The sequence below is a fragment of the Choloepus didactylus genome, chromosome 3, assembly GCF_015220235.1.
Source record: "Choloepus didactylus isolate mChoDid1 chromosome 3, mChoDid1.pri, whole genome shotgun sequence".
Classification (NCBI taxonomy): Eukaryota; Metazoa; Chordata; class Mammalia; order Pilosa; family Megalonychidae; genus Choloepus; species Choloepus didactylus.
Window position 1 is genome coordinate 52,255,900 of NC_051309.1, and position 24,981 is coordinate 52,280,880.

Here is a 24,981-nt window from a genome sequence, read left to right on the forward strand (position 1 = left end):
CAAGTCACTGTTGCACCTGCGCCACGTTAGCAATTTCCAGCATTCACGTCTTCTGTATTCCCAATGCCCAGCCGCTCTCATGGGAGTTTAGTTTCGCTTTTTCTGTACAGATACAATGATTTGGGAATGATGCTCTTCCTACTTCAGAAGAAGTACGAGTAATGTTGACATTGTAAACTATTGGGACAGAAAGCTGGTAGGTAACACTACCTTATGGGAGCCTGAGGAATGATTCAACAGGTAAAATGGGGCTGGGAAAGTTGTGATCACCCATGAGGTGCTGCTGGTAAGGCAATCGTGTGATACGGTGGCTTCCAGAAGGAATTAATGGCAACTTCCACTGAGGCCATATGGCCACCAATGACACTTGGCCCATTGTACAGATTAAAATAATATTAGACTTACAGAAGCTGAGCTTCATGAAAAGGTAAGAATTTCAGAGGCCAAGGTGACAGAATGAGTACTCCTAGACAAACGGATTACAGAAACAGGAACAGGGGTTGTATGACCAGTAAACTATGTACCACCCACGCTAGGGTAGACACAGGTTTTGCCCCCCAAGACAACTGTGATGAACTGGCAGTGGATGCTTAGAATGTTACAAAAAGGAATCTGAGATCCAAGCCAGGCTCCATGAAAGAATACGGCAGGAATGATTAGCAAATGTTTAAAGGCAGGGAAAAGAGCAGCTCCCCGCCATGGCTGAACCACAATCATCTCTAGGTAGAGCTTGGTTAAGAAATCTGTATCCCAGGCATTAATGGCAGATTGAACAAAAACCTCTACTTCCTTGTCCTCCTGAAATCCCACTAAAATGACAGCAAAGAGATTTTTTTTCCTCTAATGTACACACCCACAAGGATGGGAAGATTGAGAGAGGAGACAATTCACACATTTTAGTGCAGTGAGGGAGAACAAAGATTTATATCATAGAATCTTCAAAAGGCTGAATAATAAAAGACAACTGGAACCTCTGGGGCAGGGGAAAAGTGAGGCTAAAATCAAGAGGATTAACTGAAAGTCTCTTTAAAATGTAGCTAGATCCCCCCAGATCCCTGTAGCCACCCTGAGCAGTTGGTGGTGCTACCCCCTTTCCACTCCATCAAAACACCTGGAGGTATTTTTTCTCCTTCCTCTGGAGAGGGTAAAACAGAGGGTCCTGGATTGGGGTACATCAGGCCCAGTTGAGGGTGGGAGTATTTTGCTGAAAACAGTAGGGTGGGGTTATGTGAACATCTGCTTACTGGATGCTAAAATGTCCAGCCTTCTTAGTTCCTGGAACACTGACAGCTAGGCCTCCTCCACCCTCCAGGAAGAATCTGGCAGAACCTTCTCTGAGAACTCTCACCTACCCAAGAGGAAACACCTAAACATTATGACATCAGACGTTCCCCAGATAAAAGCCCTGCCAGATCCCCCTACATGAAGTTCCTAGCTGACAAGCTCAACCACACACCTTCAGCTTTTTGATCCCCCATAAAATGTGAGCAGAAAATCACGGGTGTTAGAAATATGAGAAAGGCCTCTAACATGAAAGATAGAGACCTAAGCAAGTAAGCACAAAAAAGCAACTTGGGGGAAACTGAGTCTGACAGAGGGGAGAAATTTTCCCAAAGAATTATCATTAAGCTCCTCAGGGAGATAAAGGAAGAAACTGAAAACGTGAAACAAAAACAAGAAAGAAATACACACACACCCAAATATACGTGCATATATATTCAGGAAAATAAAAGAGCATCTAATTAAAAATATAATTACAATCTTGAAAAACTCAATGGAAAGTCTAGATAATAACATTAAGAAAATCTCCCCAAAAGTGGAAAAAAAGAAATAGATGGAAATTTGGGGAAGGGGGGTGGGGGTGGGGGGCAAGGGTAAGAAAATTAGAGGCCCAGTCCAATATATCCAAAATCTGAACTACAAGTTCTAAAAGAGACATTACAGAAAATAGAGAGGAGAAAATTACCAAAGAGGTAATTCAAGAAAATTTCTAAAACTGAAGGACGTACTTTTCCAGATTCAAAGAGCCCACCAAACGTCCAGCACAATGGATGAAAACAGACCCACACCAAGGCATAGTATCATGAAATTTCAGGGCTGTGGAAGCAAAGACAAAATTTTATAAACTTCCAGAGGAAACAAAGAGGGGTTATACAGGTTACAAACAAAAAATGAGGACTCAGTACAGTTTTGAATTTCTCAACAGCAACACCACAAGTTGGAAGGCAATGAAGCAATGTCTTCAAAATTCAAAAGGAAATTATTTCCATCCTAGAATTCCATATTCAGCAAACAATCAACATCAACAGAAACAAGATCTTTTCAGGCATTCCCAGTCTCAAAAAATAGACCTTCCATGCATCCTTTCCCAGGAAGCTCCCGGAGGATGTGCTCTCCCATCTAAGAAAGTCTACAAAGACAGAGGAAGACATGGGCTACAGGTAACAGGAGACTCATCATAGGAAAGAGATGCCAAGAATCCTCAGTGTGGTGATGAAGGAAGACCCTCAGGGTGACAGCTATATCCCATGTAGAGTGGGCAACCAGTCCAGGTTAGAGCAAGCCAGAAGACTCAGGAGAGGCTTCTTCAGGAAGATGAAATTGATAGAATGCATTTGAGGGAAGATTTAGAAAATTGTTAAGAGTTCTGCGTTGAATTAACAACGATTATTTAGAAACCTAAGCAAATGAACAAAGCAATTATTAACTCCAGAAAAAACAAAAGTTGTGTTTGGCTTAGCTATGAATTTATTGATCTAACTAAAACTATTGCTCATTGAAAGGATGGGAAGATAGGGAGCTGTGCTTGCGTTGGGGGTTGGAGGAAGAAGTCATCATCTTTCTGGTGAAAATCAACAGATAATGCCTAATACTGAAAAAAATAAAGAATTATCAACTACAAGCAATAAATACCAAAATGACCAACTCAAACAGTTGCAAGTAGTTGCTTCTTGGCTGTTTTTCACAACAAACCTTATAGGAGAACTATTTGATTCTTTAAACTATGTGCCCACGTAACTTGGATAAGTTTAAAAAACAAAACAAAATAAAACACATTGGCATTATGTTCTCTCTTATGCTTTTCCATTTTTTCTTTTCCTTTTTTTTTTTTTTTTTTTTTGGCTTTTTCTTTGGGTCCCCAGTAACAATTCATTTTGAAAAATTCCAATCTTGTTTCCTCTAAACAAAGGAAAACATAGACCACAAGAGCTAGGGAGAATCTGATCATCGGAGCAGTCAAACCTGGTTTGAGTAAATTAACAGTTACAATCCAGTCCAAGGAGGAACTGATCCAGCGACAGAGACAAAAAGGCAAGCCCAATATTAGAAATGGAAGCAACAACTAAGCCCCTTTCATCTGGATTTTTTTCAACAAAGCTATTCTCATGGTTTAATCACATGGTACAGGGAATTTTGACAATTGCCAATGACGATGGGTCAATTTCGCTACTTTCTAACAGAGTGAATGCCCAATTTATGACCCTGGTCCAAGCAAAGCAGCTGGCCCTGGAGGTTGCTGATCAGAGTTCGACTTCAGTTACTCCACTTTGCCTGGACAAGAAAGCACTGTAGGGTCTCTGAAACGATGGACACTGTCATCAACAGACAATTACCAAGCATCCACTGTGGACCAAACATCAGGTCAAGGTCAACCACCCCTGCCCACCCTGTGGGCCAAGTCTCTTTGCCCTGGACAATAATAAGGTGATTCTCCTTGAGGGCAAATCAGGGAGGGGTGGGGTCAGATGGAAGTCAGGGAGCTGGAAGAGCAGGAGTGGGCAGGAAGGCACCAACCAACCTGGTCAGCCAGGAGGAACCTGTAGGCAGAGGTGGGGTTGGAGGCTCCCAGCACTCTGGATGCCCACAGGATGTTGGGAGGAAAGAAGTAGTTAGCTGAGGAAGGCAAGAAGGCCAGCAATTCTTCTCCAGGCATAAAGGTGGGCCAGACACTGCCCATAATCCCTTCAACTACCCTGTCAAGGGTCAGCTTCAGGGACCATGGTTGCCATTCTCTGAGCTTTATCATGGTTTCCTAAAACACAGCTCTACCCTTGAGCAACTAGCCGGTGAAGAAACATAATCGCTATCTAGATACAGTATACACAGGTAAACAGGTTGAAAAGTCCAGAGTATACATTAATATTCTGTCCTACTTTGAAAGGTATGAAAATTCTAGTATAAAGACTTATATGGAACACAGGCATTGCCAACTAGAACACAACTCAGATTTGCATATATTTACAACACTTGCCCTATACAGTCCCACAAACCAGAATGTACACACCCTTGTGAGAAGAATCAAGATCATTAACGTGAACACTCTGTAGTAAGTATCCTGAGTTGTCAAGAGTGGTAAAACAGATCAACAGATTAACTGGAGTATGGGGGGAAGTACCAGTCTTTCCTAAACACTGAAAATGTAACTAAATTAAGCAATACTTTCAAATAAACGATGAGAAAATTACACATACTTTTCCCTTTCCCTGTAAGTCACGGCATTTCATATAATGCATGATTCTTGGGGACTAAGGAGCTACCAGTACCCAACTAACCTGTTAGAGCCCAAAGTTTATTTCTGAAATGTGCTGTTTATTTTTTCTCTTAGCTCTTTAGGGGAGAATCTTCCAGGAGGGAGCAAATTATCAGAATTTTCTAAGAGGAAAACGGGCATTCAATGGAAAAATACAGAGCATGTGCGCAAAGCAATAACTATGTTGGATAATTTTCAGACCCACTTCACCACCAGTCATCCTGTTATTCTAAGTTTATATTGAGATCAACCCTTCTAATCAAATATTACGGTTTCCGAAGAATGACAATAGATCACACTGTGTCCGAGACTGGTACACAGCAACGTGTTATTCTTCCATGAAAAAATCAAATCAGAAGGGAATTTAGAATCTAAGGGTAAATGCAACACTCCCTGGAATTCGCCGATCTCCTGTTTTTCAAGATTCAAACACAAATGCATATATATATACAGCCTGGGAGGAGTGAAGCACTAGGACGTGCAACTGTGGAACTTTTCCGTCGATTTCGCCGACTTTCAATCAAGACTACGCTGCCGCCCAGAGAGAAGGAATCAACTCTGCCAGCTCAGTCGGGAAGTTAACCTAACGCTGAACTAGACGGTAGGACGACGACCTAGGCTTGGGACCCAAGAGAAAAGCCGGCGGCTGCACCTCAGCACAGCCCAGGGTCGGAGTCCGAGACGTAGAGAGGCGGCGATTGCCCGGAAGGCGCGGCCACGCCGCGGCGCGCACCTGTCCCTCCTTCCCGGACCGAGGCGGGGCGTAGGGGGATCCTCGCCTACTGCGGCCCGCCGGGGCTCAAAGAGGCCCGGAGAGGTGAAAATCCGCCCACTTCCAAGAGGGTCAGTCTCTGGGGATGTGGAAACGACCTTACGCATCCGGGTCTTGACCTTCTCCGCTGGGAATGCCGCAGTCCCCCCGCCGCCCCTGCCGGCCGGCAGCCCTTACCTGGCTGGAGCGCGCCGGCTGCGCTGAGCTCCGTGGGGTGTGAGGACTTGCCAGCGCCGCCGCCGCAGCTGAGAGTCTGGCGCAGAGAGCCCGCAGTCCGCGCCCCGCTCGCCCCGCCTCCCCGGCCCCCGCTCGCCCCGCCCCAGCTCCCAGCGGCCTGTGGCGTCAAGTTCCCACGGTCCTGCGGCGGTTTCAAGGTTCCACTGCTCTCTCCACGTTTCTCCCCTCGAGCCGGAGGGAGCAAGGCCGCACTGGTCCCGGATCCCGCGTCCCGGCTGGGGTCTCGGGGGAGTCACCGGGGCGTCCCTTCTGCTCCTTGGCGCGGCGTTAGAGCTTCCTCTCGTAGGAGAACCCGAGGGCTCGTAGGTCCCCAACTGGGGAGAACCCCGAGCAGTGCCACCTGTGGGTGACTGGGGCCCTGTCGGAGAACGCACCTCCCCTTCCGTACATGGGTGGCGGGCTGGGCGGGTGACGCGGTGTAGTGGAGCGAAGCAAACGAGTATTACAAAAAGAATAAGTCATTTTGCTGTCAAAGCTAGGACAACGGAACATTTCTGATACACTTATAGGATCACGTGCACTCATTATTAACGCACTAATACTTCATTCACTCATGAAGGGTAAGAACTAACACTGACAGAAGACAGGGATTGTTCTAAGCACAGTACTTTAGGTATATCAATAACACTTGTATGAAGTAGGTATCTTAGAATCTCTCATTTTAAATGTGAGGAAACTAAAGCATAGAGAAATTGAGTAACTTGCCCAAGGTCACCCAACCAGTAAATTGAGAAGCTGGAATTCAGATCCACGTGGTCCTCTTCTGAAGTCGGTGCTTTTAACCACTGCTCTCCTGACTCACCAAAACTTTGGGTGTCCACCATGTACCAAGAACTGTTCCAGGCATGGGGAATAAAGAACAGAGGCTCTGCCCCCAAGGAACTTCCAGTCTAGGGAGAAAGACAATAAATAAGCCAGCAAAAAAATAAATAAATAAAGCATTTCAAATATGAGAAGTGCCTTTTCTGAACTAAAGCAGGGTGATGGAATTGAGAGTGATCAGGAAATATAGGCCACTTTAGATATGGTGGAGTGGAGGCCTCTCTGACGAGGTGACAGTGCAGCTGAGTCCTGAATGATGGGACAGGCAATCAACTTAAAGATGCGTTGGACCCTGGGAATGGCAAGTGCAAGTAATAGTTACTATACCGCAGGCTCCTTTGTGACTTCAAAGTAGTACCTTCCTATACTGTCTCTGGCTTGATGGGTACAATAACCCCAGAAAAGAGTCTGACAATATTCCACTTTTCTGAGCAGGGGTTCTTTGACAGGAAGGGGGCAGGGGTCATGCCCTTTTGAAATTGTATGCAAAAAAAAAAAAAAAAAAAAAAAAAAGCATGTGTTTGTGTTGTGTGTGTATAGAGAGTTACAGTTATATAATTGTAGTAATATGTGCTTAATTTGACAGAAGTTCCATGAGTCCGGAACACTTGACTTATTCACTGCTGGGTCCTAGACCTAGACCAGTGCTAGGCACAGAGAGAATACTCAGTAAATATTTAGTAAATGAACAACACACAAAACATGTAGAATGACATTCCGTAGCAATAGTAAGTCTTGTAAATCATGAGGGAAAAAAAAATCATCAGTAAGAAATTTAAAAAACAGAGAGAAAACAAAAAAATAATAATAACAAAGAAAATAAACAAATATTGCAATACTAAAGGGAAAATTCAAACAGGCCCTAAACCAAAAAAAGGCATTTGATTTGATTAAATTCAATTTATGATTGATTTTGTCCTTACCTTAGTAAAGAATATATTTGAGACAAGAGCCAAAGTCATATTTAATAGAGAAACAGTAGCAATATTCCCCTTAAAAACAGGAACAAAGATTTCCTTTATTATGACTCCTATATAAGATAGTATTAATTATATCTAAAGTTAGGGTTGAAGATCTGAAAGTTAACTGACTAGTGAAGAACACTCAAACTGACAATTCCTTGGTGGAGAAACCATTTTAGAGGATTAGTCCTCAAATTTCCAGGTCCAGAAACTCAACTTTCACCTGTTGATCCAGAGTTCAGCAGGCACTTATTGTTTTCATTTGCCTATCTCCTCTTCCATGACTTCTGGAAACAGCATTTTGATTTTAATTTTGGATAACAATCTCACCCTCTTATTGATGGACCTCCCTGATAGAAGCAGCATAAAAGAAGGGATAGTAGAAGGAGGGGAGAGGAAATGAAGATGGAGGAACAGAGTCTAGCAATAGAGGAAGAACAGACCATGAAAAATTCCTAGGAGCAAAAATGACTGAAGGAGTTTAAAATTGGGTGAATCTAATATTCAATTTTTAATCATTGCTCAGATATGCCCTCTAACTCTCTTTCATTATCCCTTAAACATTCAATAAAACTCTCCTATCCACAACTATCTTGTAGTCCCCATGGTTCTTAGAGAAAATCAAGGAAAGGGTGCTATGTTTTGTTCTCACATTCATGAGACAAAGAGAAAAAAACTGGATGAAGTAGAAACCAAGAGAACAAGAAATGGGAGGAAGAGGCAACCATGCAAGAGCATTATAAGAACACAAGTTTCAGAAATCTGCAGAAGGAAGGTCAATTGTCTTCCCTCCAACCAGTGGATGAGAGCTTAACCATTTGTTTGTGGGTTTTGTTTTGTGTGTGTGTGTTTCTTTTTTTATTATTATTATTTAACTTACAGAATGATTTCCACAAAAGACGTACAGGAAGCTGACACTTGAGTTAACACCTACACCATACAAGAGCAACATCAACAAATTCTTACTCACAGACACCCTTTTAGAAGCCATGAAACAATACTTTTGTTAACAATCCTGTCTATATTTCAATGTAGTTGTTTTTGCTAATTTCTTTATTTTTAAGTCTTGATGAAATACTTTGATAGATCTTTGGAAAAAATAGTGGTGTTTCCCAAGTCTCAGCAACAATTTCATAAACCATCTCTTCCTCTCTAAGTTAAAGGAGGCAATTGGCTATTTTCAATTTTAGATGATGATTTTTTTCCCTGATATTTCCTATAAATCTCAAGGTCTCCTAACAGAAAACTTAGAGTTCTGGTTACCTAAGATATGCTGCTAATAGATATCAGAGATGAGAAATAAATTAAAAGCATAAAATATTTCAGAAAGAATTTAAAATATCACTTTTTGTAACTGGCATGATTACATGTACCTAGGAAATGACTCAAAATTATTTTTTAATTTCCTTTTACTGAGATATATTCACTTACCATACAATCATCCAAAGTGCGCAATCAACTGTTCACAGTACCGTTATGTAGTTTTGCATTCATCACCACAATTAATTTTTGAACATTTTTATTACTGCAAAAAAATAAGAATAAGAATAAAAATAAGAATAATAAAATAAGAACAAGAATAAAGTAAAAAGGAAGACCCAAAACATCCTATCATCCCCATTCTTCCCTAATATTCATTTAATTTTTGTCCGCATTTTTCTACTCATCTGTCCATACGCTGGATAAAGAGTGTGAACCACAAGGTTTTCACAATCACAGTCACACAGTGTAAGCTACATAGTAATATAATTGTCTTCAAGAACTAAGGCAACTGGGTTGCAGTTCAATGGTTTCAGGTATTCCTTCTAGCTATTCCAATACACTTAAAACTAAAAAGGGATATCTACATAACACATAAGAATAACCTCCAGAAGTTCCCTTCAACTCCATTTAAAATATCTCAGCCTCTGAAACTTTATTTTGTTTCATTTCTCTTTCCCCTTTTGGTCAAGCAGACTTTCTCAATCCCTCAATGCTGGATCTGGGTTCATCCCTGGGAGTCATATCCCACATTGCCAGGGAGATTTACACCCCTGGGAGTCATGTCCCCCGTAGGTGGGAGAGCAGTGAGTTTACCTGTAGAGTTGGCTTAGAGAAAGAGGCCACTTCTGAGCAACAAAAGAGGTTCTATGGGGGTGACTCTTAGGCACAACTTTAAGTAGGCTTAGCCTCTCCTTTGCAGTAACAAGCTTCAAAAGGGCAAACACCAAGATCGAGGGCTCGGCCTTCTAAATTGGTAGTCCCCAATGCTTGTGATTCCCGAAGTAGGGAAGTTTAATATTTCCAAATTTTCCCCCAGTCCTTCAGGGGGGGCTTTGCAAATACCTTTTTATTCTCGGCCCAAATTACTCTGGGATATATCAGGGCTTCACACTAACCTGTACAAGCCAAACAGGATCTCATTCCCTATTCAAAGTTCCATGTAATTATGGTGTTCGAATAAACTGACCATACAAGTTCAATTATATAGTGTGCTATAGAAAATATAGATTTTGCACCAAATAAACATCTCTTCCTTTGGTTTCACACAGAAGTTGTAGTTTTAAAACACCATTCCTGGTATAATCACATAGTTATACATTAACCACCATGATCTGCATGAGGATATCTCCACCTCTTCCACAAAGAAAGGGTAAGAGGAGAAAAAAGAAAAAAGAAAAAAAAAGAGAAAAAATAAAAGAAAAATAAAATGAAACACAATAGAAAGTTCAGACAGCACCACCAATGCCAAGAATCCCATACCTCTCCCCAAACCCCCCTCCCATAGACACCTGGCTTTGGTATATCACCCCTGCTATAACCAATGGATGCATTTCACCATGTGACTATCAACCACAGACTCCGGTTTGCATTGATTGCACTCCTTCCCCAATACCATCTGTGCCAGTTTGAATGTATTGTGTCCCCCAAATGCCATTATCTTTGTGGTCTTGTATGGGGCAGACGTTTTTGGTGCTGGCTAGATTTGCTTGGAATGTGCCCCACCCAGCTGTGGGCAATGATTCTGATGAGATGTTCTCATGGAGGCGTGGCCCCGCCCATTCAGGGTGGGCCCTTATCGGTGGAGCTATATAAATGAGCTGACTTGGGGGGAAGAAAGAGAGTGCAGCTGGGAGTGATGTTTTGAAGAGAAGCAAGCTTGCTAGAAAGGAACGTCTTGGGAGAAAGCCGTTTTGAGGCTGGAGCTTTGGAGCAGATGCCAGCTGCCTTCCCAGCTAACAGAGGTTTTCTGGACGCTTTGTGGCCTTAAGACTGTAATTGTGTAGTGAAATAAACCCCCGTTTTATAAAAGCCTATCCATCTCTGGTGTTTTGCATTCTGCAGCATTAGCAAACTAAAACACCATCCCATCTTCAACACCTTGCAAAGTTGAACTCATTTGTTCTCCCTCATGCAAAAACATTCTTACATTTGTACATTTAATCACAATCATTGACCACTCTAGGTTTCACTAAGTTATACAGTTCCAGTCTTTATCTTCTATCTTTCCTTCTGGTTTCATACCTACCCCTAACCTTCCTCTTTCAACGATACTCATGGTCATCTTTGTTCAGTGTACTTATAGTACTGTGCTACCATCACACAGTATTGTGCTATCCATTTCTGGATCTATACAATCAGTCATCTTGAACATTCTGTATTCCTTCAGCATCAAATGCCCGATCTCTACCCTCTTTCTATCTCCTGATATCTTCATTTCTACATTCTTCTCCAAACCTCTCTCTCTTGTCTTTTCCTATCCATCTGTAGCATGCCCTAAAGGGTTTCTTGTACAGAAGGTCTCGTGTTCACAAACTCTCTCAGTATCTATCTGTAAATATTTTAAACTCACTCTCATTTTTGAAGGACAGTTTTGCCAGCTATAGGATTCTTGGTTGTCAGCAGTTCTCTTTCAGTTTCTTGAATATAACATGCCATTGCCTTCTTGCCTTCATGATTTCTGCTGAGAGATTCACACTTAGTCTTATCTAGCTTCCCTTGTATGGGATGGATTGCTTTTTTCTTGCTGCTTTCAGAAGTCTTTCTTTGTCTTTGACATTTGACAATCTGATTAGTAAGTGTCTTGGAGTAGGTCTATTTGGATCAATTCAGTTTGAGGTACGCTGTGCTTTTATAATTTTTGTTTTTCATAAGAGTTTGGAAATTTTCACTGATTATTTCCTCCATTATTCTTTCTGCCCCTTTTTCCTTCTCTTCTCCTTCTGTGACACCTAAAACACGTATATTCATGTACTTCATGTTATCATTCAGTTCCCTGAGACCTTGCTCATATTTTGCCATTCTTTTCCCTATGTGTTCTTTTGTGTACAGGATTTCAGATGCCATGTCTTCTAGTTCACTGATCCATACTTCTGCCTCTCCAAGTATGCTGTTATATGTCTCCATTGTGTTTTTCATCTCTTCTATTGTGCCTTCATTCCCATAAGTTCTGTCATTTGTTTTTCAAGTTTACAAATTCTTCCTTATGGTCACCCAGTATCTTCTTTATATCTTTCATCTCTTTTGTCACATTTTCTTTCAACTCATTTATTTGATTTAGAAGATTGGTTTGCACATCTTTAATTAGTTGTTTCAACTCCTGAATCTCAGTTGAGATGTGAATTTGTTCCTTTGACTGGGCCATCATCTTCATGTTTCCTGTTGTGGCTCATGATTTTTTGCTGTCTAGGCATCTGATTTTCTTGATTAGTTTATTCTGGAGGTAGTTTTCTCTCTTTTACCTAAGGTTTTCTTGTTAGTTGTCTTTGATCTCTATCCTTTCTTTGGTACTCTTGCTGGAAAATTGTCAGATTGGCTCTGCCCCCCAATCTTCCCCACAAAATCAGGCGCCCACTGTGGCCTGCCACAGATATGGGGGTAGGCACTGAGCACCCCAACAAGTTCACTGTATGTGGTAATACAAATATGCTGGCTTCCAGTGGTGCCCCACTTTCCACCGGCCAGTAAGACCTGGGTTTGTTTTAAAGCCCTGCTTTAACAGTTGGGTCTTCTGTATTTCTCAGCCAAAACAGGGCTGGGTTTCCATACAGGGCACATAGACCAGCTCTTGTCATCAAAAGAAAGGATATGGAGCATCTTTTTAAAAGTTTTTCAATTCCCTTGCACTTTCCAGACTATCTATCAGATGGCACTGTTTGGTAACTTAATTGATGCCAGAAGCTGCTTTGCCTCCAAACACAGGCTGTGTCTACACAGATGAGCTGAAACTGTGGGATCCCCATGCCCTCACTTTGCCAGCTTGATGTAGGCCTACACCTGGGGCAAAATACTCCCTCAGCTGACCCAGTATCCAGCCATTCCCAGGCAAGGAAATGGCTGCTGGCTGCTTTTTCTCTGAAGGGTGGGGGAAGGGCTTTCAGACCCAGGGCTGGAAACTGTCTATGTCCATGTTTTTTCAGTCTCTTTGCTCCTCACTGACCTCGGCCTTGAGCTATTCTCCCCTGTCCCCTGGGTCTTCAAATGGTGGGGTTATGTCTCACTGCTGTGAGAGATTTTGTAGTCTCACTGTGGTGGGAGGGGTCCAGTCTGCTGATTCTGTGCCTTTCCCAAATGAGACCAAGTGAGTTGGGGGTAGAGGACCGGCTGGTCCAGGACAGAAGATTCCTACCTGATATGTCTTCTCCTTCTTCAATTTGGCATTTGCAGGTTCTTTCTCCAGTCTACACTCTTCCAGAGTTTCAAACAGTTCAGAATTGTCCTTTTTTTCACTGAATCTCTTGAGAGAAATTTTCAGTAGCTGTCAATGTCTTCATGTTGATTACGTCACTCCTCAAAATTTTTAGTAGTAGTAAATGTGCTTTTAAAATATGTGGAATACAGGATTCAACTTTAAAAATAGTTTATTTTCCCTTATTTTTCAGCCACCCAGCATATACAAAACTTTACTTGAATTACTGAAAACACTTATAGTTTCTCAAACATTCCTTACTTAGTTCCTACCTCTATGCCTTGTTGTCTTAGTTTGCCAGGGCTGCTATAATAAATACCACAGACTGGTTGACTTAAACAACAAGCATTTATTGTTTTGCAGTTTGGAAAGATAGAAGTCCAAAACAAAGGTATCTGCAGGTTATGCTCTCTCTGAAGTCTGTAGCGTTCAGGTGGTGGCTTGCTGGCAGTCCTTAACTCAGTTTCTGCATCTGCCACATGGCCTTCTTTTTCCTTCTGTCTTCTCCTCACTCCTGGGTCCAGTTTCCTCTGCTTATGAGTTCTCCAGTCATGTTGTAGTAAGGCTTACACTGATTCAGTTTGGCCTCACTTTAACTAATACCATCTTCAAAATCCTATTTGCAAATGGGGTCACATCCACAGGACCAGGGTTTAAGACTTTAACATGTCTTTGTGGGGGACATGATTCAATCCATAACACTTGCATATGCTGTTTTTCTTTCAAACCTGGATAATTCCTTCTCATCCTTCAAGATCCATTTCAAACATCTTCTGTTGTGAGGCCCTCCCTGGCATCCCCAGAACTGGATGCCATCTCCTCTTGGCTGCACTTGAGCATTCACTTTCCTTTATGGTTGTCCTTAACACTCTGGAGTAGAGATTTACATGCATATGCCTCCCATACTTTATCCCGAGTCCCTGAAGTAAGAAGGCCATGTCTCTATATTTCTTTTAGTATAATATTGGCTCTCAACATTGTCCACTGAATAAAATGAATAAGTGAGGATTTCATTCATAACGGTCAGCAGAAACTTCAAAAAATGATAATAAATTGAATTCAGGATACATATATTAATCTCAGAGATTTATATAACAAAATTGAAAAGTCCTTAATTAGAGATATACTTTCACTCATTGGACAAATTTTACTGAGTGAATACCATGTGACAGGCACTGTTCTACATTCTGAGAAACCATTGCTGAATGAACCAGAAAAAACTCCGTTATGATGACATTTATATTCTAGTGGAAATTTCAGATTTGATTTAGTTGCAAGTAACAGATATCCCCTTGTGGTAGACTGAATACTAGCCTTCAAAAATGTCCATGTCTTAAATCCCTGGAAACTAGGAATATGTTACTTTTCATGGCAAAAGGGACTTTGTAGATGTTAAGTTAAGGACCTTGAAATGGGGAGATTATCCTGGACTATCCAGACAGGTCCAATTCAATCACAATGGTCCTTGAAAGAGGCTGGCAGGAGTATCAGTCAAAGAAGGAAATGTGAATACAGGAGCAGAGGGCAGAGAAAGAGAGAGAAAAGGAGATATTTGAAGATGCCATGCTGCTGGCCTTGAAGATAGAGGAAGGGACCAAAAGTCAAGAAATGCAGGCATGGTCTAGAAATTAGAAAAGACAAGAAAATGGATTCTGTCCTACGGTCTCCAGAAGGAACCAGCCCTGCCAACACCTTGATTTTAGCCTAGTTAAACTGATTTTGGACTTTTGACCTCCAGAACTGTAAATAATAAATTTGTGTTATTTTAAGCCTCTAAGTTGGTAGCAATTTGTTACAGCAGCAATAGCAAACTAATATACCCTTCAATAGTGGCTTAAATGTGAGTTTATTTCTGCCTTATGTGTAAGAAGTCAGGATCAAGCAGGCATGATGTTCCATAGTGGAAAAGCCCCAGTTCCTTCTATCTCTTCATATAAATGAGACATCCTGGAGTGAAACATGAATATTTTTAGGGACTAATGATGTAGGCGTTGAGCCATGTGGTCACCCATGTCAGTGTTTCTCAAACTTGAGTAAAATATACAGGCCTTATAGACAAATTTTTTTTTCAATTCACTTAAATATATATAAATATAAAATAACTCTTTATATCAAGAACCAAGGAGATCTCAAGCCAAATGGAAAAGGCAATCAATAGATTCCAACACTAAGATGACAGAGATGTTAGATTTATCAAAGATTTTAAAGTAGCCATCATAAAACTGTTTCAGTGAGCAATTACAAACACACTTGAAACAACTAAAAATAATAGAAAGTCTCATTAAAGAAATAGAAGATATTTTAAAAGCAACAAATAGAAATTTTAGAAATGATAAATGTAATAACCAAAAATAATAACCCAATGGATGGGGGGGTCAACAGAGAATGGAAAGAACAGAAGAAAGAATCATTGAACTTGAAGACTGAACGCTAGAAATTACCCAAGAACAACAGAAATTACTCAAGCTCATCAACAGAGAGAATAAGACCAAAACAACAACAATGACAACAACTACAAAAAACATGAACAGTCCTAAGAGACTCTAACAAAAGACTGATATTTGGGTCATCAGAATCTCAGACAAGGAGAGGAGAAATAGGTTAAGGCTGAGAGAGTGTTCAAAGAAATAATGGCTAAAAACTTCCCAGATTTGGCAAAGGACATAAACCTGCAGATCAATAAGTTGAGCAAATCTTAACAGGATAATACAAAGGAATACACACCAGGGCACATCATAGCCAAACTTCTTAAAGCAAAGACAAAGGAAAAGTTGAAAGCAGTGAGAAAGAAATGGTACCTTAACTATAGAAGAGAAATAGATTTAATAATAGCAGAATTCCCAACAGAAAACTTGCAGAAGGAATGACACAACATTTTGCAAAAGCTGAAAGAAAATAACTGTCATCTCAGAATCCTATGTCTAGTAAGAATATCCTTCAAGAACCAAGGGGACAGCAGCCACATCTATTCCTGAGTTTCAACTGTTATTTCTAAATTCTGAGATGCAGTGCTCTTTGTGTATAACTTGGTAGTTCCCTGGAACTTTGGGTATCTGTGTCTACTCAGAGACAGAGTTTTGCAGCTATGAAAGTCAGCATTACTCCATACAGCAACTGTTAAAAAGACACTGAAAAAGAGATCAGACCTCAATTAGAGATACAAATGAAATGGACTTGGTTAGGAATAAAGTAAATCAGAATACAGGGTAAAGGATGATATTGACTGTATTTTAGAACTTCAACTTTTGTGTGAGATGAAAAAATAAGATGTTTATTTGGTTAAAAAAAATTAAATGTTCTGTAGCACACTGTATTAGTCCAAATTCCATAGGGCAGGCAGCAAACTTGCAACTCTGATGAAGGTGTTCAATGAACTCCTCAGGAAACGCGTCACTGGATAGCCGAAGAAGAAGGTCTTCTACCTTTCTCACTTAAAAGTCTTCAACTGATTGGAATAAATCCAGCTGACTGAATTCTCTCATTGCAGAAGACACGCCCTTCACTGATGTAATCAGTCACAGCTGCAGCCAATTGACTGATGATTTAATAAGCTAGCCTTCTGGTTTATTAACCAGCCACAAATGTCCTTGCAGTAACAGGCCAGTACTTGCTTGACCAGAGACCTGGACACCATCACCTGGCCAAGTTGACACATGAACCTCACCATCACATACACTATCTAATTTAACCCATATGGTCAGTTTATTTAAACAACATAATTACATGGAACCTAAATAGGGAATGAAATCCTGTTATTCTGTACAGGTAAATGTAATCCCCTAATAAGTGCCAAAGCATTTGGGGGAGAAAATAAAAAAGTAGTTACAAAGTCCCCTTGAGGGACTGGGCAAAAATGTGGAAATATTAAACCTCCCCACCTGGGTAATTCTTGATATTCTCTCAAGCATTAGAGACTCCCAATTTAATAAGCCAAACCCTCAATCTTGGGGTTTGCCCTTATGAAACTTATTCCTGCAAAAGAGAACTAAGCCTACTTATAATTATGCCTGAGTGACCCCTAGAGAACTTTTTTTGTTGCTCAGATGTGGCCTCTTTTTCTCTCAGCCAGCTCTGCAAACAGACTCACTCCCCTACCCCTACACAGGGCATGACTCCCAAGGGTATAAATTTCCCTGGCAACATGGGACATGACTCCCAGTGATGAGCCCAGCCCTGGTATCATGGGATTGAGAAAGCCTTCTTGACCAAAAGGGGGAAAAGAAATGAAACAAATAAAGTTTCAGTGGCTAAGAGATTTCAAAGAGAGTTGAGAGGTCATTCTGGAGGTTATTCTTATGCAGAATATAGATATTCTTTTTTAGTTTCTAGTGATTAGAATAGCAAGAAGGAAATACCTGAAACAGTTGAACTGTATAGTCCAGTAGCCTTGATCCTTGATGACGATTGTATAAACATATAGCTTATATCATGTGACCATGTGATTCTTAAAACCTTGTGAATGACACTCCCTTTATCCAGTGTATGAGTAGATGAGAAATAAAATAAAGACAATAAAATAATAGGTCAGATAAAGGGTGTGGGATGTTTTGGGTGTTCTTTTTTATTTTTGGAGTAATTAAATGTTCTAAAATTGATTGTGGTGATGAATGCACAACTATATGATGATACTGTGAGGCACAGATTATATACATTAGATGGATTATATGGTGTGTGAATATATCACAATAAAATTGCATTAAAAAAAAACAGTGGTACAAGAACAGACTTATAGACCAATGGAAGTGAATTAATAGTTCAGTAATAGACCCTCACATATATGACCAATTGATTTTTTACAATGAAGTCAAATACACTCAATGGAGAAAGAATAGTCTCCTCAACAAAAAAACTGGATAACCATATGCAAAAAAATAAAATTTGAACCCTACATCACACCGTATAGAAGAATTGACTCAAAATGGATCACCTAAATATAAACACTAAAATCCATAAAATGTTAGAAGAAAACATAGGGAAAATCTTCAGGACCTTGTATTAGGCAGTGGATTCTTAGATATGACACCAAAAGCATGAACAACAAAAGAAACAATAGACAAAGTGAGCTTCATCATATTAAAAACTTTGGTCATCAAAGGACATTACCAAGAAAGTGAAAAGACCACCCACAGAATGGGAGAAAATATTTGGAAGTCATTTCATAAGTGTTTAATATTCCAACTATATAAAGAAAAAACAAGAAACTAATAAGAAAAAACAAATAACCGAATTTTAAAAATGGACAAAGAGTTTAAATACACATGTCCAAAGAAGATATACAAATGATCAATAAAGATGAATAGATGCTCAACATCATTTACCAAAGGGAAATGCAAATAACAAACACAATGAGACACTCACAAGGTGGTCATTATTGGAAAATAACAAGTGTTGGTGAGGATGCAGAAAAGTAGGAACCCAAGGTCATTGTTGGTAGGAATGTAAAATGGTGGAGCACCTGTGGAAAACAGTTAGGTGGTTCCTCAGAAAATTAAATATAAAATTATCTTACGTATGTACCCGAAAGAATTGAAAACAGGGATTCAAACAGATATTGTTTTTTTTTATTAAATTCAGTTTTATTGAAATACATTCACACACCATACAATCATCCATGGTATACAATCCACTGTTCACAGTATGGTAACATAGTTCTGCATTCATCACCACAATCTATCTCTGAACATTTTCCTTACATCAGAAAGAACCAGAACAAGAATAAAAAAATAAAAGTGAAAAAAGAACACCCCAATCATCCCCCCATCCCACCCCATTTGTCCTTTAGTTCTTATCCCCATTTTTCTACTCATCCATACACTAGATAAAGGGGGTGTGATCCACAAGGTCTTCACAATCACACTGTCACCCCTTGTAATCTACATTATTATATAATTGTCTTCAGGAGTCCAGACTGCTGGGTTGGAGTTTGGTAGTTTCAGGTATTTACTTCTAGCTATTCCAATACATTAAAACCTAAGAGGTGTTATCTATATAGTGCATAAGGATGTCCACCAGAGTGACCTCTCGACTCCATTTGGAATCTCTCAGCCACTGAAACTATTTCGTCTCATTTTGCATCCCCTTTTTGGTCAAGAAGTTACTCTCAGTCCCATGATGCCGGGTCCACATTCATTCCCAGGAGTCATATTCTGCATTGCCAGGGAGATTTACAACCCTGGGAGTCGGGTCCCACATAGGGGGGAGGGCAGCGAGTTCACCTGTCGAGATGGCTCAGTTAGAGAGAGAGAGGGCCACATCTGAGCAACAAAGAGGTACCCAGGGGGAGACTCTTAGGCACCATTACATACAACTTTAGACTCTCCTTTGCAGTAACGAGCTTCATAAGGGCATGTCCCATGATTGAGGGCTCAGCACATCCAACCGCCAGTCCCAATGTCAAACAGATATTTGTATGCCAGTGTTCATAGCAGCATTTTTCACAATAGCCAAAAGGTGGGCACAACCCAACCCAAGTGTTCATCAACAGATGAAAGGATAAACAAAGTTTAGTATATCCATAAAATGGAATATTAGCCACAAAAAAGGCATGAAATTCTCATATGCTATTACATGGATGAACCTTGAAGACATCATGTTGAATGAAATAAGTGACACACCAAAGGAAGAATATTGTATGATTTCATTTATATGAAACACCTAGAATAAGCAAATTCTAGAGACAAAAAGTAGCTTACAGGTTACAAGAGGCTGTTGGGGACTGAGGGAATGGAGAGTTATTGCTTAATGGGTACTGAGCTTGTTTGGGGTGTTAAAAAAGTTTTGGTAATAGATGCTGTCGTGATGATGGCACAATACTGCAACTGTAGTTGATGTCACTGAATTGCACACACATACATGGCAAAATGGGAAATTTTCCACTGTTTATATATACCACAATTTTAAAAATTGTTTAAAAAAAAGAAAAAAAAAGAATGGAGGGGAAATCAAGATATTCTCAAAAAAAAGCAAAAATTTTAACACAGTATTACATGGCTCTAAAGTTTATAAAGGAAATATTTAGGACAATTATAAATTGGGGAGGATAAAGGGATGTAAGGGAGCTAATGTTTCTCTACTTTACTAAATTTGGTAAAATGATGACACTAGTAGTCCTTCATAATGTAATGTAAAACCTAGAACTACTAGTAAAAATACTATACAAAGAGATAGACTAAAAAACACCATAGAGAAATCAAAACAATTATAAAAATACTCCCCTCTCAACAATTGATATAGCAAATAGACAGAAAATCAACAAGGATATAAAAGAGATCAACAACATCATCTATCAGAAGAATCTAATCAGCACTTATAGAACTCTCTACCCAATAATAAAGAGCGAGTGAGTGTACATTCTTTTCAAGTACCCATGGAACATATATCAAGATAGACCAAATTCTGGGCCATAAAACAAACCTCAACAAATTTAAAATAATTGAAATATGCAGGGTATATTCTCTGACCACAATGGACTCAAACTAGAAATCAATAACAGAAAGAGAGTAGGAAAATTTCCCAACACTTGGAAACTAAATAATATATTTATAAATGATCCATGGATCAAAGAGGAAGTCTTAAAGGAAAACAAAAAATACTTTGAACTAAATGAAAATGAAAATACAACATATCAAAATTCATGGAAACAGCTGAGCAGTGTATAGCTCAAAATGCATACATTGGAAAGAGGAACAGTCTCAAATCCATAACGTAGGCTCCTACTTCAAGAATTAGAAAGAGGAGAGTAATATAAATCCAAAGCATACAGAAGGAAGGATAAGAGCAGAAACAATGCAATTGAAAACAGAAAAGCAATAGAGAAAATCAGTGACAGAGCTGGTTCTTAGAAAAGATCAATGAAATTGACAAACACCTAGCAAGACTGACAAAGACTAAAAAAGGGAAGACACAAATTACTAATATCAGGAATGAAGCAGGGGATATCACTACAAACCCTGCAGACATCAAAAGGGAATACTACAAACAACTCGACACACACAAATTTGATAACTTTGTTGGAATGGATCTATTACTTAAAAAGCACAAACTACCACCCCTCATCCAGTATGAATTAGAAATAGATAAGTTGAGTAATTATTAACAAATTGAATTTGTTATTTTAAAACTCCCCAAAAAGAAATCTCCAGACCCGGATGGCTTCACTGGAGAAATCTACCAAACATTTAAAGGAAAATTAACACCAATTCTTTACAATCTCTACCAGAAAACAGAAGAGGAGGGGACACTTTCCAACTTATTGTATGAAGTTACTATAACCAAAAAAAATAGGACAGCATCTGTTGAGAATATATATGCAAAAATCTTTAACAAAAGATACTGATTTTCTGCTTGAGGTAATGAAAAAGATTTGGTAATAGATGATGGCAAATGTAGCAAAATATTTTTTAAAATTCCTTAACAAAAGTTAGCAAATAGAATTCAATAATACATGTAAAGAAGTATACCATCACCAAGTGAGTTTATTCCAAGGGTGCAAGATTGATTCAATATTTGAAAAGGAATCAATATAACCCATGTATTAACAGATTAAAGAAGGGAAATCACACAATCATATCCATTAATGCAGAAAAAGCATTTGACAAAATTCAACACATGATAAAAATTCTCAGAAAAATAAGAATAATGGAGAACTTCCTCAAATTGTGAAAGGACATCTACAAGAAACCTATAACTAACATTTTACTTAATAGTGAAAGACTGAATGCTTTCTCCCTAAGATCAGGAACGAGGAAAGGATGTCTGCTCTCACTGCTCTTATTCAGCATAACGCTGGAAGTTCTAGCCAGTGCAATCAGGCAACAGAAGAAAATAAAAGGCATATAGATTAGAAAGGCATGATTGTCTACATAAAAAAATACTGAAGAATCTAGACAAGAACCTCCTAGAACGAATTAGTGAGTTCAGCAAGGTTGAAGGACTGAAGATAAAAATACAAAATCTATTATATTTCTATATACTAGCAATGAATATGCGGACACCAAAATTTTAAAGTACAATGCAGATAGGGGCAGGGCAAGATGGTGGATTGGTGAGGTGTATGTTTTAGTTACTCCTCCAGGAAAGTAGGTCGAAAGCCAGGAACTGTGTGGACTGGACACCGCAGAGCAATTTGACTTTGGGCATACTTCATACAATACTCATGAACACGTCGAACTGCTGAGATCAGTGAAATCTGTAAGTTTTTGCAGCTAGGGGACCCGCACCCCTCCCTTCCAGGCTCAGTCCCATGGGAGGAGGGGCCGTCAGCGCTGGGAAGGAGAAGGGAGAACTGCAGCAGCAGCTTTTATCGGAAACTCATTCTACTGATCCAAACTCCAACCATAGATAGACTGAGACCAGACACCAGAGAATCTGAGAGCAGCCAGCCCAGCAGAGGGGAAATAGGAATAGCAAGAAATAGCAAGAAAAGCCCAAAAAGAAAAGCTGAGGCTTTTTGGAGTTCTGGCGAACATAGAAAGGGGAAGGACAGAGCTCAGGCCCTGAGGATCATATGCAAATCCTGAAGAAAAACTGAGCTCTCTGCCCCTGGACTTTTCCTTAAAGCCCCTAATTGCTTTGTCTCTTAGCATTTCAATAACCCATTAGATCTGCGAGGAGGGCCCTTTTTTTTTTTTTTTTTTTCTTTTTCTAAAACAATTACTCTAAGAAGCCCAATACAGAAAGGCTCAAAGACTTGCAATTTGGGCAGGTCAAGACAAGAGCAGAACTAAGAGAGCTCTGAAACAAAAGGCAATAATCCAGTGGCTGAGAAAATTCACTAAACACCACAACTTCCCAAGAAAATGGGGGCATCCACTCAGCAGACTGGGAGCCTCCCTATACAGCCCTGTAGCCCAGAACCGCCATGGGAGGATGGCACTCACCTGTGACATAGCACAGTCATCTCTCAACAGAGGACCAGGGGGTGCACAGCCTGGAAGAGGGACCCACTCACGAGTCTCAGGGGCCATACCAAGGACTTGTGGGTCAGAGGCAGAGACAAACTGTGGCAGGACTGGACTGAAAGATTAGACTATTGCAGCAGCTTTAAAACTCCAGGAACACCAGGGAGATTTGATTGTTAGAGCTGTCCCCCCTCCCTGACCACCCAGACACACGCCCCATATACAGGGTGGGCAATACCAACTACACACGCAAGCTTGGTACACCAGTTGGACCCCACAAGACTCACTCCCCCACTCACCACAAAGGCAAAGCAGGGGAGAACTGGCTTGAGGGGAACAGGTGGCTCGTGGACGCCACCTGCTGGTTAGTTAAAGTGTACTCCAGGAAGCTGTAGATCAGACAAATTAGAGATAAGGATTTCAATTGGTCTTCAAATCCTAAAAGAACCCTATCAAGTTCAGCAAATGCCAAGAGGCCAAAAACAACAGAAAATTTTAAAGCATATGAAAAAACCAGGCAATATGGATAACCCAAGCCCAAGCACCCAAATCAAAAGCTCAGAGGAGATAAAATACCTAGAGCAACTAATCAAAGAACTAAAGATGAATGATGAGACTATGGCATGGGATATAAAGGACATCAAGAAGAGCATGGAACAGGATATAAAGGACATCAAGAAGACCCTAGAAGAGCATAAAGAAGACATTGCAAGACTAAATAAAAAAATGAATGATCTTATAGAAATTAAAGAAACTGTTGACCAAATTAAAAAGGTTCTAGACACTCATAGTACAAGACTAGAGGAAGTTGAACAATGAATCAGTGACCTGGAAGATGACAGAACAGAAAATGAAAGCACAAAACAAAGAATGAGGAAAAAAATTTGAAAAAACCGAAATGGACCTCAGGGATATGATAGATAATATAAAATGCCCAAATATAAGACTCATTGGTGTTCCAGAAGGGGAAGAAAAGGGTAAAGGTCTAGGAAGAGTATTCAAAGAATTGTTGGGGAAAACTTCCCAAATCTTATAAACACCATACATACACAAATTATAAATGCCCAGCAAACTCCAAATAGAATAAATCCAAATAAACCCACTCCGAGACATATTCTGATCACACTGTCAAATACGGAAGAGAAGGAGCAAGTTCTGAAAGCAGCAAGAGAAAAGCAATTCACCACATACCAAGGAAACAGCATAAGACTAAGTAGTGACTACTCAGCAGCCACCACGGAGGCGAGAAGGCAGTGGCATGACATATTTAAAATTCTGAGTGAGAAGAGTTTCCAGCCAAGAATACTTTATCCAGCAAAGCTCTCCTTCAAATTTGAGGGAGAGCTTAAATTTTTCACAGACAAACAAATGCTGAGAGAATTTGCTAACAAAAGACCTGCCCTACTGGAGATACTAAAAGGAGCCCTACAGACAGAGAAACAAAGAAAGGAGAGAGAGACATGGAGAAAGGTTCAGTACTAAAGAGATTCGGTATAGGTACATTAAAGGATATTAATAGACAGATGGAAAAATATATATGACAAACATAAACCAAAGGATGAGATGGCTGATTCAAGAAATGCCTTCACGGTTATAACGTTGAATGTAAATGGATTAAACTCCCCAATTAAAAGATATAGATTTGCAGAATGGATCAAAAAAAATGAACCACCAATATATTGCATACAAGAGACTCATCTTAGACACAGGGACACAAAGAAATTAAAAGTGAAAGGATGGAAAAAATATTTCATGTAAGCTACACCCAAAAGAAAGCAGGTGCAGCAATATTAATCTCAGATAAAATAGACTTTAAATGCAGGGATGTTTTGAGAGACAAAGAAGGCCACTACATACTAATAAAGGGGTCAATTCAACAAGAAGAAATAACAATCATAAATGTTTATGCACCCAATCAAGGTGTCACAAAATACATGACACAAACACTGGCAAAATTAAAGGAAGCAATTGATGTTTCCACAATATATGTGGGAGACTTCAACACATCACTCTCTCCTATAGATAGATCAACCAGACAGAAGACCAATAAGGAAATTGAAAACCTAAACAATCTGATAAATGAATTAGAT

The 24,981-nt window shown here is 39.8% G+C and overlaps 1 protein-coding gene across 2 annotated transcripts in view; it reads right to left on the reverse strand.

Moving 5' to 3' along the window:
• TEC (tec protein tyrosine kinase) overlaps window positions 1-5,516 on the reverse strand; it is a 121,598-nt gene extending 116,082 nt beyond the window's left edge. Inside the window, exon 1 of one of the 2 annotated variants that reach the window (XM_037829755.1) lies at window positions 5,481-5,516. The gene's annotated coding sequence lies outside the window, so the exon portion shown is untranslated. The remainder of the gene's footprint in view (window positions 1-5,480) is intronic. The other variant, XM_037829756.1, reaches the window with a different exon arrangement.
• Window positions 5,517-24,981: the final 19,465 nt, after the last annotated feature.